The 17790-nt window shown below is 40.6% G+C and overlaps 1 long non-coding RNA gene across 1 annotated transcript in view; it reads left to right on the top strand.

Moving 5' to 3' along the window:
* Positions 1-17790, top strand: part of LOC127471996 (uncharacterized) — a 115605-nt gene that overhangs the window by 45514 nt on the left and 52301 nt on the right. Inside the window, exon 4 of the long non-coding RNA XR_007904830.1 lies at positions 636-744. This is a non-coding gene — a long non-coding RNA (uncharacterized LOC127471996). The remainder of the gene's footprint in view (positions 1-635; positions 745-17790) is intronic.

The following is a 17790-nucleotide window of genomic DNA, read 5'->3' as shown; positions in this document are numbered from 1 at the left end:
TAAAAAAAAGGGAAAGACAGTATTTCACTTGTGGAATTAATACCTTCCCTCTCTTCCTCTCCATACTGTTTTTTGGGTATAAATCCCTACCCTGTTTGACCCAAACAATTTCAGTTGTGTAAAACTAGATTTTTGACATCATACTGCTAGGATAAACTCTTGCAGTATCATTTCTGGCTGCACTTTATCTTGGGAAAAGCCAAATGTTCTGTTTCCATGAGACTCTTCCTCTCTCATGCAGCCAAGGCAGGGCCCCCTGCTCCCCTAGAGCTGCCTTGGTCTGTCATGAGTACAGCGTGTGATTTTGGGCTCATTTAGCTGCTATCATGGCTGAGAATCAAGAGAGGAAGAGTAAAGACCCAGGATAAAAAACTTGAAGCACTGCACTTTCCTCAGTAGCTGATCCCACTGAGTCTGTGCCCTGTCTCAACTTGGTCTTACCCTTCAGCTAGGCCAGGTACCAGCCTTTTCATGCCTCCTTCTACCTTGGAAGTTAAGAGACTTCTTGGTGCTCCAGATATGTCCCTGAGGCTATAGCCCTATTGTGGAGTGAGTTAGTCTGCGTGGCATCTAATTTCATGTACTAACCTGTGGTGTTTCATTCACCGTGGTCTCCTTTCTCATCTTTCCTACAGGTACAAGCAAGAAATCCCAATGTTGGCTTCTCCATTGCTCCCTGTTGGATTCACCTGTTCAGTCTTTCTTTACTAATGACAATAAGGAGCTGTTGGGCAACAGCCATATGTAAGTCATCCCGACAACTGCATGTCACCTCCAGTAAGGTAAAGAAGGCTTAAAGTTTAAGATACCTTTCTCCTGGGTTAGTATATTAGCACTTTTGCCTGGTTATCAAAGTCCTCTGGCTCTCCAGCATCCCGCAGAACAAGCACTTTAGTCCAGGCACATGCTGGTACCCATTTTGAGTGCTTACACATAGGAAAAGTATAGAGAAATCAGTTTCTAAGTCTTTCAGCTCACTACACAGAAGTTTCCTTCCACTTCTTCATCCCCTTCAGTACATCTTGCTTGTCCAGAACAGCTACATTCTCTCACTGGACTGCGCTCCTACTTCTGCACACACTCCTGTGCACAGTCACGCACAGTCATGTCATACACAGCCGCCCTCACGTGTACTGTACATACACACACGCTTGCACACACATGCTGTCTCATGTACACACCTGGGTAAATTTCATGTTGGGGGTATTTTTCTGGACTTTGGGTTTATTCAGAGATTTATCTCTAGGTGTGAGTTGGAGCCCGTTAGGGTACTGAAGAAGTAACACATTGTCTTCACTAAGAGGGATGCTAACCACATCATCCAGTCCTGTGTTGCACCCATGCTCTTAACAAGCCTGGAGGAACCAAATACCTTACAGACTCCTTTACTGATGATCTGCTTGATGAATCCCAATCTCAAAGGACCTGGTTTCTTTCAGAAAACTTTGAGAGCTCTGTTCCCAATGGGATGATTCGCGCTCTGCATCTGAGAAATTTTAGATTTACAAGGAGAAACAGAGTTAATATATTTAGAAATTCAGGTGGAGAAGTTTTTAAGAGATTGAAGTTAAACTTGTGCTATGCAACATGGAACATTTCAAGCTCCTGATAGAGATGACCTGCGGTATTAATGTATGAGGGACTGTGATGATGAGTTGGGAGCATCTATTCTAAATTCCTTTGAGTTTTAATCTGGGACAGATGAGAAGTGGGGAGAAAAAAGCAGATTTAAAAATAGCTGTGTGCCTTCTACAGCCAATTCATTCTGCAGGAAATCTGAACAATATTCAGGAAATAGTATAACTCCCAGAAAAGCCTGTTGTTTCTAAGCAGAACCAATCTGGTTTCATCTGCACTGAGAAGCAAATGGGATTGACAAGCATGTAACAGAATTGAGACAGAAAGTGTGAAACTGTGTTTGAAAGCAGAGAGAAGCTTATAGATAATGTTAGTTTCAGTTGTGATTGAGAAGGAAGGGAGTTCCCTAAAGGAATTGGGTCTGCATTTGGAAAAAGTGGTGGGCACCTGAGAGGGTCTAAAGAAAACCAGCTCGAATTTTGTGCCAAATAACAAAAAGTTGCTGCATATCATTAAATAGAACATGTCTGGCTTGGTGGAGCTGAACAAAGCTACCGGTATGGCAGCAAGTGACATCCACTTTGCATTCCTTGCATGAGTGAGTACATGAGGACTGGGAGCCAGAGCATAGTCACACGAGCAGGGGGAGGAAGGTCGGCTGAACATAACCCTCATGAAACAACTGTCTGGTTGAACAGTAAAATTCATCACTGATTTGAGACAGGACGTCACTTAATTGAAAGCTAAAAGTTTAGTTTTCAAAACTGCTTTTCACAGCAGTGGTACCCTGTCCACGTGGGATCTTTTCACTGCAGAAGCACTGGCATTTATGATGTTGGTTTTTTTCTTTTAGGTTTGAACAGTCTTTTCTTTTTGTTTGCTTCTTTTTAAAAGCCAGAACAAAAAATTTGCATGTTTGCTTGTCCTGTAGGGTGAATTTTTGTCAGTCTGAGCAAAACTGTGCATACTTCTTAGGAGGTCTTTGTGATCTCTAGAAAAGGAGGAAGCCACCTCTTATGAAGCTCTCTCCTATTCTCTCATCAAAGTGGAAGGGATTTGGCTTTCAAGTAACTTTCAGACAGCTAAATACCACTCAAGAAAAAGTTCATAGAAAGAGATGGAAAAATTGGGGGGTTTTTGTGAGAAATGAGTAATATTGTACCTTTCAAACAGCTCTGCTGCACTGAAGGGTGTCTGTGTGGTAACACAAGGCTGTGCTCGAGGAGCTGATCATACCTGAGCTACGGCCAGAGCTGCAGCACCTCCTCAGGCCAAAAGCAACCTGTGAGGATTTTTATTAGGGCTGAAAGCCTAATCATCAAGGCTCTTTTGTTGCTTCTATTATCCGCAAGCCTAAAAAAACACCACCTGTTGCTTTGTACACTTGCTTAGTTCCCTCTGAGAAATGCCACCCATGGCCAGCACCCCTTTCTTCCTGCTGGGCATCTTTTTCTGTTCAGTATTCAACAGCTGCTATTGGGAAATAGGAAAAAACTTGGCTAAATAGAAAGGATTTGCATGCAGAGCAGCTGCTTTCATGAACAGGATGAGCACATGCAAAACTGCCTTGTCAGTGTGTAACCTACTCAGTGTTCACCAATATTTAAATAGTGGTGATTTTAAGTGTGTCATCAGTCTTTCTTTGGCTAAAAAAAGAAGAAAGGTTTTGTTATTTTTCAACTTGGTTATTCTCTTGATTTAACTACGCTCAGCCATCTGTTGAGGTCACAAAAAGACACAGGCAAGTAATTAAGTGGACCGGTTGCACTCAAATAACAAATAATTGAGATTAAGTGTTTAGAGACAGCTAATAGGCTAAAAGTACTTTCTCATAGATAGCTAGTGCTTGTGAAAATTTTATGCACTTGCGAGAGAAAGGGGTGGCTCCTGAATAAAAGGCAAGCTAGAAATAAGGTATTAAATCTGGAAAAAGATTTTTAGGGACTTTTCTCACCTTACCGTGATGGTCTAAAAGTTTCACTAGACCTGTAGGCACTCTTAAGGAGTCAGGAGAGATCTGTAGACTTATTAAATGAGTTGCCTCTCACTTTGGAGATGTTGTCCTTTCCCAGTATTCCTGGAAGGAGCACACAGCCCAAGGTTATTCAAGATGTATTACTTCAAAAACTCAAGTCAGGGGAAAAGTGCTACTCACAGAGTGAATTCCCAGCTCTGTTGCAATCCAAGACAATTTTGCCTTTGTTCAGTATTTTCTGAAGAAGAGTCTTTCCATTTAGGAAGCAACATCCACCACAAACTTACGGTAAATGTACAAAATTATAGTGTAGGTTGTGCTAAACCCTAAGTTTATAAACAAGCAAAAAGGGCAGGCAGATAGCTAATATTTCTGTGCCTTCCCAAAAGCCTTTTTTTTTTCCCCAATAGTAGGCATTTTATTGAAACTGGCACAACCCACAACATAGAACAGACATTTAACATGAAGTAGTGTATGGAAGGGGCATGGTGGCAGCTTGTGGAAGACTAAAGAACCAACACTGTGTTGGGAACTATCATAACCTGATTTAATTGTCTTTATTTGTGATGTGTTTGCACACCACTTTGGGAGTTGCTGGTGGGAGAAAGACACTCCTCACTCATGCTGCTGCTAAAGTCTCCAAGACTGAACACACCCTACCCTGCTTTGGGGTAATCTGGTCCAGCAGTTCTTGTGGAGCTATGTGTAATTTTGCAGTATATCAGACATTATCGGCTGACGAGCAAAATTACTTATCAACGTTATAGTGGCTGTACTTTGACAGGTATTCAAACTGAAAGATCAATTTACATTTTCTGAAGGGAAGGAACAAGCAGTAGATTAGTTTTCAAATGGTTTTTAGTACAAGAAATGAAACTACTTACATCAGTGATTTCTAAGGTTACATTTGTTTCTGCTGTGGTTTTTTTCTCCCATTCTAGGTGCAATTCCTATTTGCTAGGGACTCTGTGCATTATATTAGAATAAGGAAAACTTGGAGGGCAATTTTAGAAAAACAGATATCCAAATCACTACCATAATCCTTCTGGCTCTTTGAAAATGAAAAGTAGAGTGTTTCAGAGAGCCGTTTATTGGAAAGATTAGTTTTATCATGAAATTATTACTTCACCACATGGTTTGAGATTTTCCATTACCTTAGAAAACTCACAGATGAAAACAGAGTTGCCAATGAAAAAGTGCTAATGACTGAAAGAGTCTTTTCCTTATGCACTTTTTTCCCCCCTGTAGCTATATACTGGCTTCACTTGGGAGAAGTAAACAATCTATTAAAAAAGCCAAGGATGGAAAAAATAAGTTAAAGCTTTACTGTAAATTTTGTAAATCAACTCATTTTGAGTTGAAAAAACTCTATATGAAAGAGTGACTTTAAAAAATAAACTCTTTTGCTCTTTCTTCAAGAACAATCTGACTATAGGTATTTACATGGAAGCTTGTAAAAAAGCTCTTAGTGCTTTTGAATGAATATATGAACAGTATGCAATGATATAATCATTCCCTTACAAGAGAAGTCTTTGCAAAAGATAAAGACAACTCCTATGAGGGTTGTTAATGCATTGACAGGCTTAGCCTACCTTCTTTATTACAGGTAATCCCTTGGGAAAGACCTCATCAGCATCACCTAAAATCAGAAACTGTCTGCCCAATTGAATGCTCTAAATAGGAGAGGACCCTGTTTGTTTTCTTGCAGCACCACTTCACCACCTGCTTAGTTTAGTGGTCTTTCATTCCATAATGGGGATTTAGTTGCCGTTACTGAAGCTCTGAATTCCACATAAGGAAAACTTTGATGTCCATAGAGATGGACCTCAAAAAAATACATGAATGGGTATCTACTCATATTCATTCCTGATATGGAGACGTATATTTTGGAAGAAGACTTCTAGTCCTGTAGACTTTCATTGTGTTTTCTCATTTGCTCTTGTGCCATCTCCATTTGATTTTCACCAATGTAAGAATTTTCTTGAGTTAAGCCTAAATACCTCCAGCAGGAATCTGTTTCTCTGAGTTAAAAAGATGGAACTTAAAGGAAAGTGGGTTTTGAAGTTCAGTGTCATATAGCAAATTTCCGTACCAATAAAGTGGTTCTTGTCATGAGAGGAAAGGATATTCTTGAAACTTCAGCAGAGAGGGATGAAAGGAGAATGATGTCAGTGTCCCTTTAAATGTCTCACGAAGGTTTCATGAAAGCAGGATTATATCAGTCTAAGGATGCCAAGGTTTTATTTATAAAAATTAATTCTTCCAGAAAATATCCCAAACCAGCGTCATGTTGTTGAGTGCAAATGGCTGCATTAGCAGTTAGCGGCAGTTATACATATGTCCATCCATCTGCCTTATGACTTTATATTTGGGGAAGGGGCCGTGTGTTAGTTACTTTGTGTAAAAGTCTCTTTTTCATGTGTGTAAAGAAAAGGATTGCAGGCCATAGTGATACACTGGGATAAAAGCACTCATAGGTGGCCAGATTAAGTTCCTTGCTGTTGATACACTTGTCTCTGGGCAGAACGAGCCAGAGGAAAATCAGGTGACAAAATGGATTTAAAAGAATTATGGACATGTCCTTCTTCAATTTTTTTTCTCAGTCAGTCCTACAGTTTTAATTTACAATTAGAACGCCTTTCAAATTGGCAAAGGAACTCTTTTCTTTGAGTGGGTTGTTCTACTTGTCTCAGACAAGGTATTAAAGTATTCTCAGTGAAGGGGGTCCAATGCCGCAAAATGGCATTTACATGTGTACAAGCATTAGATCACAGTGCAGCCTGGAGGTGGGCGGGGGGGACACGATGCACCACCACATCTCACTGCAGTTCAATTGCAATTCCTTTTGCCTACACCTGAGGCTGCTTTTTACTTGCCACATGTAAAAATTTTCTTTTTGGCAGGCAGTCAAGTGTGAGATGATGCAGGTTCAAATCTTAGCGAGAATTTGTGTCACATCTTTGCATGAGGCTAGCATTTAGAATAGAAAACTACCATTGCAATGGGAAGACTAGAATTACCTCACTTAATAAGGAGGGGTTACTGTCATGAGAAAATGGTGTTTATTACTTTCTTACTATTTTTTTGTTTAGTAAGTTTAAGTCTTCCAGTTAGAGAGAAGAGATACAGACATGCAAGACAGATGCAACTTAGATGCAACACATTGTGAGTAGCCAATGACTATTTTGAAAAAGTCTCATATTCTACGCTGTGTGAAAAGTCTTCCTTACAGCGATCTGACAAGCATGCATGGAATTGGGCTTGGAAATATATTCCGATTTCCAGTGGTCACTGAGGGAAAGAAGATAAATTGACATCTAATACTATTTTCTGTTAATAATCCAAGCTTCCTATGCTGACAAGTGTTTGTTCCAGCAGCCTAAGAAGCCACAAACATGAGCCAATTTGCTGTATGTGGTGGCTCATTTCCACAAAGTTTCTGTATGTACATCTCTGATTGAGCTTCAGTTCTGCAGTCCTCTTCAGAACATCTGAGCTGGAGTACAAATTTTAGCCATTAAACAGTCATTATCAATCAAGATAAATTATGCTTTCTTCCAGATATTTCCCCTTATGCTCTGTGTTTTTTGCAAACACACAGTTTCCAAGGGCACGGTAAATATCTTCCGTTCTCTCTTTCAGCAGTTCCTGTTTGTTCAGTTGTAAACTGACAGTGCAGTGGTGGAGAAGAAAAACAACTCTGTGGAAAGTGTTGCTGCCAGCGATTATCTTTCATGCATCCTTCACTGTCTGGCATGGGCCTTTGTCTTAATTTCCCTTAATGGGATGGAGTTTGCCCTCATCTCCTTTGCCCAGCATTGCCAGATGGCAAACTTCTTTAGTTGTTTATAAAATCTGCTTCTTGTCTGGTCATATCTATCTGGCTGGCTGGCTCATCCAGGTGTTTGTAGGCTTCTCCATGAAGTGGAGTTTATCTTGTTTTAGGAAATAAAATAGATAAATTCTCCTTTTTTTTGCAGAAGGGCAGGTAACTAGCATGTATTCATGGCAACTTCACGCAACTCTTTCCATGCAGGAAGGTGGTTCCCTGTTGTTTATCATATTTTATCATCATGTGTGTGGTTTTCTCTCCGAAAAAAACAGCAACAACAAAACCAAACAAAAAACCCCGCAAAAGTTAACTCCAAATGATCTGCTTTTCCCCTCCTCCCTTATTCTTACTTAGTTGTTCCTCCCAACCTCTTGTCTCTCTCATGTAAAAAAAAAAAAAAAAAGAAGAAAATTTCATATGATGAAATGAACTTCACTAAATATAGTGTTAAATTTAGTATAGGTACTAAATATACTGATGCTTTCCAGTGAGTGTCTATAGCTCTCTGGATTTTCTTTCTGACTGGCCACAGTAAAACGTCTGCCACTTGTAACACTGCAGTCCTCTTCTCCATTAGATCCATTCAAAATCGATTATATGAAACTAAGGCAAATATGATGTAACAGACAAGCTGCAGATAAAATGTAAAATGAGCCTGCAAGATTGTCAGCTGTGGCACATAAATATCACAAATATGTCCACCTCTTCACCTGCTCATCGCCATGATAAAATATTTGGTTGGAATGGCAAAAGAATAGATGTTCTCCTCCCAGTCTTAAATGAACTGGTTTTTCTTTTCATTTACGAACAGTTAGAACCAGGCAAAGCTCTTCTAATTGCAGCGGTGATGCCTCAGGTCATCATTGATTTCTGTAAAGAAGGTGCTTTGGTTGGTCTGTGCTTCCCATGATTGACCACAGCATCACCTGGTTGTAAAGGAAAGGTTTGATGGAAAGCAGAGGGAGCTGGCCTGGGGCCACAACTTTGCTAACTGACAAAGTTAAAGGAGTCATGGTGTCCCCACAGACACCTAAACAGTCACATTTCTCCAGATTGGTTTTGCCCTGCCTGGGTAGCTGTGAACCTGAAGCGTGCCTCCAGGTGAGCACAGGAATCATTGATTGGGGCCCAGGGCAGCAATGTGGTTTTAATGAACCGTGAAGCAAGAACTAAACTTGTGGGCTTTCCTTTCTAAGAATGGTAGCGATTTTGGGGTTGATTTCTGCTCTTCTTGCTGATTTCCCAGGCAGCAGCTTTGAAAGTTGTCTCTCCTATTTTTCAGAGGGCCTTATTAAAAAGTGCTGAGTTTCACACAGTACAGAACAGAAAGAAAAAAAGAAGCCAGTGCAAAACCAGTCTAAAACCAAGACAATTGTATTCTGCTCAGCACTAATTTGGCTAAAAAAATAATAATAGTAATACTGGTAATTTCAAATTAATTTATGTGCATACTCATCTATTTAAGTTGGAATCTATTTTGTGCCAACGCTTCTGGTAAGATTTCAGAACTTGCATCTTTAGAGGGAAAAAACATGTCCAAAATGAATTTATTTAAGTGTTCAGAAGTACAATTGTAACAGCCTTTCTGCATTATTTGCTCTTAATGAGAACAAACTGTCATTGGCATCGTTTCCAGGCAACTACCAAGGAATGCTTAACCTTACATGGGGGTCTTGCAAACCACACATTATGCCAGGTAAAGCATGTCTTTGAAATGAAACTAGCTCAAGAGATCACATAGAAACCGTTCATTTAATCTTATTTTTAATTAGTTCTTTTCCTTATTTTCAGAGCTATTATTTTCCTGTCAAAAACTTGCTTTCCTTGACTATTAAAATCAAATAAAACATGTTTTTCACATTCTATTTTAATATTTAACAAGCCAAGAAGTACTCTAGGCTACAGTGATTACTGTGGGGTCATTTGAAAAGATTTTGACAGTTTGAGAGTGTTCCCTCTTGATAAAAATGGGAAGAGCCACTAAGCAAAATAAGATGGGCAGTTTTAGAGGCTTCCATAGAGACTGGAGACTCATTATGCATCATGCATCCTGCAAATACCCATCTCTCTTAACAGAGCATAGCCTGAATAAATAAGAAATTGATGGAGAAATGCGGGTACAGTAACAAGTGGCACAACTTGCAACAGGGGACTCTCCACCCAAGTGCCAAACAGCATCTCATGAGCTGAAGGAAGTGTCAAAAATTAATCTAGTCTGGAAGTGACAAAAATTACTTTTCACTTATTAAATGAAAATACATATAGATGGTATTGACTGTTACTGTGCTTCATGTTTGGCAGCATCTTAAATCAATTTTTGTGGTTATATTAGAATTTGATCATCAATATATTTTCTATCCACACTTCTAAATGGTGCTTGATGACTAAATTGGCAAATAGCTGGAACCTTTTTTGGCAATTCACTAAAGTTTACATTTTCTCATCACAACACTGTTCACTTGGAAAGCTCTTATTACTTAGTGCAAAGAACAGATAAACTTATAGAATAGAAGGCAATGAACAAACCCTACCTGCTTTTTACAGCCACAGTCTGAGGATGGCTCACCCATTCCTGCCCAGGGTGCTTTGAACCTTCACTGGGAAGTCAGGGGAGAGGAACACACACTGGCTTTCACAAGTGGCAGGTGTCGCTTCACTGGGCCAAGGAGGTGCTGTTTCTCTCCGTGGGTTCTTGGTGTAGAAACAGAGTACAAAGGAATGGGGAAGCTCTGTGGAGCGTTGCCGCAGCATCCCTGATTATGCCAGTGGATCCCAAAGTAAAAAATTCAGTGAAATACCTTTTGTTTTTCCATTCAGTGAGCCTGAACATTCCCCTTAATTTTTGTGTTGGTAGTGGGAAGGTGGATATCTTTCTCATGCAAAGTGGCACCCTTTCTGTCTGCTGTGGATCGTCTGGTCTCCACACGCCTGGCTAAAGTCAGCTGTCATGCCATTGTAGCTTGGACTAACACCTATTTATATGATATCACCACTGGGCTTGGCATTTTTTTCCCCACATGAGGGCTGGCAAGGCAAGCAGGGTAACTGGTATTTAATATTCCACACTGGAAATCACCAATAGCACAGGCAAAAGCTCCAGTATGTTTTCTTACCCAGTTCCCTCAGCCTTCAGGAGATGTAGAGGAAAAGTGGATAAAGGTTCACGAGAAGATAATCTCGTTGATAGTCATGGATAAGTTATAATAATTGGCATGCTTTTCTAGCAGGAGAAAATTTTCTAGTGGCAACAAATTCACCAAAACCTGAAGCCAGAGCAGCACTGCTCTCTTGGCCTCTGCAGAGACAGGTTTGTTGTCTTATCTGTGCCAATACATAGATGTGATATCTTTTTTCTTCTGCCAAAAGAAATTCATGTAAGGCCTGCACAGCGTAGCCTAAACTGAGAAAGAGATTTGTCACTTTTTTGACAATAATTCACACAGACTCCAAAACAAATGTACTTCTGAGCCGCAACTCTGTGAACAATAAAACAAACACTCTTGACTACCTACCAGCCCATCCATCTTTTTAAATCATGTCAGCAGGCTTCAAATTGTTCACTAAGCTTTTTTGTTTCATAGAGAAGGAAATAATTTGTGGTGAAATACACTGAGCCATTGAACTTTGCAATTGTTTATTACTTGGTCTTGATTTCTTTCACATTGCTGCTTCATCATTTACCTATCATTTGTTTTGGATGACATGGTTTGTCCTCTCTTCAAAACTATATGGATTGCATAGGCAAATTTGTAAACTGAACTACTTAGCCTTTCTGCTTGTTAATAGCATCTACTTACTCTTTGTAAAATCTGCAATAGTGCTGTGAATGGGATTTTGTTGTAGGCTAGATGTGAAATCTTTCTTCTATCAAGAGAAACAGCCTGATGTGAAGCTTACTGGCTTTTGTTTGGACTGGAAGGCCGATGAACAGACTTTTTAGGAAGAAAGAAGGTACGTACAACATAGCAGATGGATAAAAAGTGGTTGGCATGGCAAGTAACTAGGCTTTGTGCCATAAGTGACATCTTAGGGTATAAGAATTGTTCAGATATGGGTTATTTCTGTGGCATGAGAGAAACAGAGATGACTGCATCTGAGCTAAGTCTGCCGTTGTTTCTCCTGTGTTGTTATTGCTGTTATAAATGGGTGCCCTAATTAGAACTGAGGGAATTTATGGGCAGATATGAAAATGTGGTTACTATAGTTACCAGGTGCTCCAGCTCACTCAGGAAATGTGGCTAATATAATGATAGCCCAAGGGTAAACACATGAGGTAAATGATGAACACGGCCCCCTGCTTCAGGAGAAAATATTTTTCTTCACACTTTTTTTGGTGGCTTATTTGCCAAAGTAACATCTATCACTACAATTCCTTTTCTGTCCTTCCCTTTCTTTCAGCAGACTGGTTTTGGTGAGACTATAAGGAGCTCTGGGGAAAAGAAAGTGCAAAAATGAAGTAGCATTTAGAGGAAGGATAAAGATCTATTTCCCTGTGTTTCAAAGGTCTTTGCTAAAATTCTTCCCCATTCCTCTGTACATAGGCTAGACAGCAGGGTGAACTATTTGTATGTTCACAAGTTCAGAAAGAAAACTTTCCTTGTGTTTGTATTTTTTTACTTGTGACCCTAATTCCAGCACCAACCCTATTGTTTCATACCAGCCTGTGGACAGGGAAGGAGGAGAATGGACAAGGATCCCATTGGTTCTCTCCTTGCATCCCTTGGCTGAGATATGGGGGACATCTCAGTGCCTGTCTGCTTTAGTCCAACTGCTCAAATTAGCTGCCGGGTGTGGGAGGGTTCTGTGAGAAAAATGGCATTTTAGAGGCATCAAGCCCACAGTTGTGGTTGAAGTGGGATCTTGCTTGGTGCTGCCTACAGGCAGGATCTAGCTAGGTTATTTCATTTGTTACAGGGAAAGGAAGAATTGTGAAGTCAGATTAATTCCTGCTGCAATTTCTCTGAAGTCAACGAGATGCCACTACTGATTGCTTTGACACAGATTTTTCAGTTCTGAGTAATTGCCTGACCTTTTAGAAAAAACACATGAGGAGACAGAAAATCAGAACAGCTGCTGCTAAGGGAGCTGATCCCCACGACTTTAAACAGTGTTGACCATTAGCTGCTCTCTGTTTTTGGAGGAGGTATGCAAGAGGAGAAAGAAGCCTGAAGCATCTCTATCCTGCTCAACCAGAGATAAACTGCGACTATTCTTAGCAGTGTCTAGCATGTTGACTGACATTACTTATTGATAGAAACTACAAAATTATTGCTCTGTGATTCATATTGCTCTGTGTAACTGTAGGGCCAGACTCCAGTGACGTACACAAAAGTAGAGCCACAGTTGCAGCAATGAGGTCGGTGTAAGCACTGTCACTGGCCATACAATTTCCAGCTCCTTTTTGGCATCACTGCAGGCTGATGAACACGCATTCTGAAATCAGAGAGCATTGCCTATCCAGTTCAGTCTCAGATACCTCGCTTGAAGTGCCTTAATCAGATACCATGACCTGAGTCTCAAGCCTTAGAGAGAGACAGGAGCTCTGCCTCTCTCTTAGCAAAAAATGCAAAAAGGCTTTGAATGCAGTTGCCTCAGCTGTAGTCTTAGTCACAGTCATGGCTGTCTTAATGAACTTGACTATCCTGAATGGTTTAAATTACTTTGGATGATGGATTTTCTCCATTAGCAAGAAGGTGATATACCTTCTTGGGGCTCTGCCACAAGCCTTTCCATAGGAGGAGTTAGATATGCTGAGGTGCAATGTCTGGGCTTTAACATTAGTGTTACTTAATAAAATGAAGCAAAGTGCACATGAAGAGACATCCAATTAGGCAGTGTCTCATTGCTGCAAAGACTTTCCTTTCTACCCAGAGCTTTTCAGGGTGATGTGCTAGTGCCAAATAGAGCTGAATCAGGTTCTCAGTGGAAGTAACCAGGCAGAAATTACACATGGATCTATGCATGTACACGAGTTTCTGCTTTGCTGCAGGCTACAGACATCACTGTGGCTGCACAGAGCTCATCTGCTACAGCCTGCCCTCCTGCAGAGGAGGATACTGAGTTCATCCTCTTGGAAGATGGTCCTTCACTGAATGTCCTAGGATATGAGTGGAAATCTCATGGCCTTTTCTTATAGTCTAGCTGCTGTTCCCTGTCATCTGATGTTTGCAGTGAGGCACAGGTTGCCCACTGCAACTTGTCTTTCCTGCAGTGGGGTTTCTGCAGCCTTGCCTAAATGGAAGAAATAGAAAATATTTTAAAAAAAAAAGACTTTCAAAATTACTAGGAAAGGAGGGAAGGAGCAAACAGGTTACATATGCATTACTGTTGTGATTGAGGTTGCTTATCCTTTTCTTATGATACAAAAGACACCAGTGAAATTAAAAAACCTGAAAGATGTCTGCTGTTTTAGTATTACTTAGACTACTGCTCTGACCTAGCATAGCATATTTCTCTCTCTTTGACTTTAGAAGATGAAGAAAGCTACAGTGCCCTGGGAGTTTGGGTTTGTCAGCATGGCATTACTGGGCTCGGCAGTCCCTGGATGGGACATAGAGGAACAGAGACCATTAAATCAGGTGTTCTCCTGGTCACTGAAAGTGTTCCAAGTAGCAAACAAAACAGACTTTAGTGCTTCAGCTGACCTTCAGGATTTGTCTTCTCTGGACCTGTTTTTTGTTTGATCTCTGTATGGCTTGAGGAACAGCATGAGAATCCCATCCTACCCACTTCTCTGTCTGTCTCTTCTGTGTACCTCCCACATGCTATATTAGTCAAGTGCTTCATAGATAATATGTACGCTTGAATTTTTGGTCAGGTTTAAAAATGTTCCGTTTTCTCCCACACCCAGAGTAAAGAAAATTTGAGCCTACTTATTTATGTTGGGTTTCAATTCTACAAAATGTTAACATTGACTCTTTTAAACTTCTTAGGATCTTGAATGTAAATGAATTCAGCAGCACTGATACATGTATTCTTGCAGGAGGGATAGTGAGGGGACAAAAATCTTTAGAAATGTTCAAATAGAAAAATCGTTCTTGGCCACAGGAATCATCAATGATCCGTGCTGTTGTGACAGAGCTGGAGAAATCCCATCTTCTTCATGTCATTATGATCAAGAGCAACTGCTGTGTGCTGAATCTCTGAAAAAAATGCGAAACTTGGTGCTTCAGACCTGTCTTTCTTTCTAAAGGTGATGACGTAGAGTTCTTTCCTCCATAAATTAATACTGTTAGAGATACTCTGCTCACAATGCTGGTTTTCTTTTTGCTGGAAGAATACAGCACCCAGCCTTTGCCTGGAGATAAGCTTCTCTCTGATTGCCTAGGCTAGTTCCGCTCTTTGAATTTTGGATTGGGCAGGTGGCTTGAGCCAAGTTTTTATGCTTTGGCGTTTTACCGAGGCCCAGCTGCCAACCTGGGTGAGCTGTGAAAACACTCTTCTGTAGAACTTGGCTATTTATCTTAGCCACATCTTTAATGCCAAAACAGTTCAGGAGCATCTAGCTCTCCTGTGGTCTATCAGCCTTGAAATAGGGCCATGGCTCAGACTGAAGAGCCAACAGAAGCAATTTTCTTCTGTACAGTTTCTATACATTTGCTCTTGCAGAATTTTTTTGGAAGGGCAGTTTATGTGGTGACCTGAACAGCAGTCTCTCTGTCTATTTTTCCCTTTGTGAGACAAAATCCAAGAACCCTTCTGTCTTTTAGGACCCAGAGAATATTCTTTTTCTCTGATTGCTGAACTGGTATTATAATACTGTGGGCAAGGTTTACTATTAGAAATTGGTAAGACAGATTTGCAGCCTGCCAAGTTTACTGGGTTAGCATGGAGTACAGGCTGACAAGCCTGAGATTGGATAAGTACATATCTCATTTTCACACCTCATGTTAACACCAGGATAAACAAGACTAATTTTGAAAAACAATAAAGCTAGCTGGGAAATGATCTCTCAGCTCTAAAAATGCTCGATATGTCAACACTTTGTCACCTGACCTCAGCTGGAGATAACAACACTGCAAAGTCCTCCCTTACATCTCATAACATCTGCTTTTTCTCATGTTTTTTGGGCCACATGGATTCTTCAGCTAGAAGGTGGAGTTGTTATGAGTGATGTTTACAAAATCTAGCCAGTTCATGCTGTAGATGTACTTAAAAATCAGTGATTCTGAAAACCACTGTAAGTCTTGGATATGGTTGTTTGTACACACAGAGTGACCTTGACACAGCCAAGAGACCTGCAGGGCTCCTGCTGTCATGGTAAGGACCTTGTGCAATGCATAAACTGTTGTGAGATTAAAGAGTGACCATCCCCCGTTGCTTTCTGAAAATTTCTTGAAGAAATGAACCGAGGCACCTTCAGCTATCCTTTTCTGCAGTTTACCTCCTTGGATATATAATTATAGAATTCTTTTGCCAATTTTAACCAAATTTAACTCAAGAGTGCACAGAAGTAATTAGGCTCCTAGGAAGAAGGCAGTCAGATGTCAAGAGAGTGAGATCCAGTGTTGGTCTGACCAAAATGACACCCCTGATTGCAGTGAAGCAACATTGTACAGCAGCATCATGATAATAAGAAAATATACATTTTATTAGAGATCAGTGAATCCAGCCAACAGGGTGGAATTATGCAGGAGCGCAAATTTTCAATTACGTTACTTCTCATTGAAGTCAGAAGAGATTATAAAAAACAAGAGAAAACATCTTAAAATAATATTATATACCACCTACGACAATGTAATAACTATGAAGTAATACATTTGAGTGAACTATGAAATCAGGCATTCGCTTATGGGTGCATCATAGAATTTCTTCTGAAAGAACCTTTTTTTAAAAAAAGAAAAAAGCTAAATGCTATTTTATAAAAGACTTGAGAGGTTTGTGGGAATATCCTCAGCATGCATGTCATTCTGCTTAATTCATGTTCCTAAGAAATACCTGTAGTATCAGTAAAGGCTGGGGGATCAACAGATTGAGAGCAGCCCTGCAAAGAAGGACTTCAGGGTGCTGGTGGATGAGAGGTTGGACTTGACCCAGCAATGTACACTTGCAGCCCAGAAAGCCAGTCGTGTCCTGGGCTGCACCAAAAGCTGCATGGCCAGCAGGGCGAGGGAGGTGATTCTACCCTTCTTGTGAGATTGAGCCTAGAGAATTTCATCCAGCTCTGAAGTCCTCAGTACAGGAAGGACATTGATCTGTTGAAGTGGGTCCAGAGGAGGCACACAAAATAATCAGAGAGCTGGAGCACCACTCCTATGCAGACAGTCTGAGAGAGATGGGACTGTTCAGGTTGGAGAAGAGAAGGCTCTGGGGAGACCTTACAGCAGCTTTTCAGTACCTAAGGGGGGCTTTAAGAAAGATGGGGACAAACTTTTTAGGAGGGCATGTAGTAATAGGACAAAAGCTAAAAATTATACACCAGAAGAGAGTAGATTGGGAGTAAGGACAATATTTTTTATGATGGGGGCGGTGAACCACTGGTACAGGTTGCCCAGAGATGTGGTAGATGCCCCATCCCTGGAAAAATTCAAGGTCAGATTTGGACAGGGCTCTGAGCAACCTGGTCTATTTGAAGATATCCCTGCTTATTGAAGGGAGGTTGGACAAGATGCTTTTAAAGGTCTCTCTCTTCCAACCCAAATTATTTCATGATTCTCTGATAATAGTATGCTATTTTCCAGTGGAGCAAATAGTTCTACCCTTGTCCACTGACGGAGTCACTCCATCACAGAAGACTACTAGGTTGATCAGGAAGGACTTGCCCTTGGTGAAGCCACGATGGCTGCCCCAAATCACCTCCTTGACTTCCATGTATCTTAGCACAGCTTCTTGAGGACCTGTTCCATGATCTTCCCAGGCACAGAGGTGAGGTTGACAGGTCAGTAGTTCCCAGAACCCTCCTTTCTATCCTTTTTAAAGATGGGTACAATGTTTCCCTTTTTCCAGTCATCTGAGACTTGATCTGACTGTCATGACTTTTCAAATATCACAGAGAGTGGGTTGGTAACTACATCAGCCATTTCCCTCAGGACTCTGGGATGCATCTCATTGGGTTCCATAGACTTGTGTACATTCAGGTTCCTCAGGAGGTCATGAACCTGAATTTTATTTGCAGTGGGAATGGAGGTTAAACATACCAAAATATTTGACTTACTGTTCGTTATGATTACTGTCTGCTTAGAGTTCTCTGTAAGCAATAGTCAGTGGTGTCTACATCAGATTGTGCAATTACCCCTTTGGACCATGAACTAGTAAACCTTCCTCTGTGTGTGAAAAACAGATTAAAATACAGCAATATAGAGGCATCTAGAACACAATACCAGACAAAACATCATCATCTCTGTAAAATGTTTGCCACCTCCTTGGAAATGGAGGAATTCAGAAAAGATTGGTAACTACCATCTAT

The sequence above is a fragment of the Manacus candei genome, unplaced genomic scaffold, assembly GCF_025592945.1.
Source record: "Manacus candei isolate 608988 ecotype Guabito, Panama unplaced genomic scaffold, ASM2559294v1 h1tg000028l, whole genome shotgun sequence".
Taxonomy (NCBI): Eukaryota; Metazoa; Chordata; class Aves; order Passeriformes; family Pipridae; genus Manacus; species Manacus candei.
The sequence above is the reverse complement of the archived record's forward strand: the minus strand, read 5'-3'. Positions and strand labels throughout refer to the sequence as shown.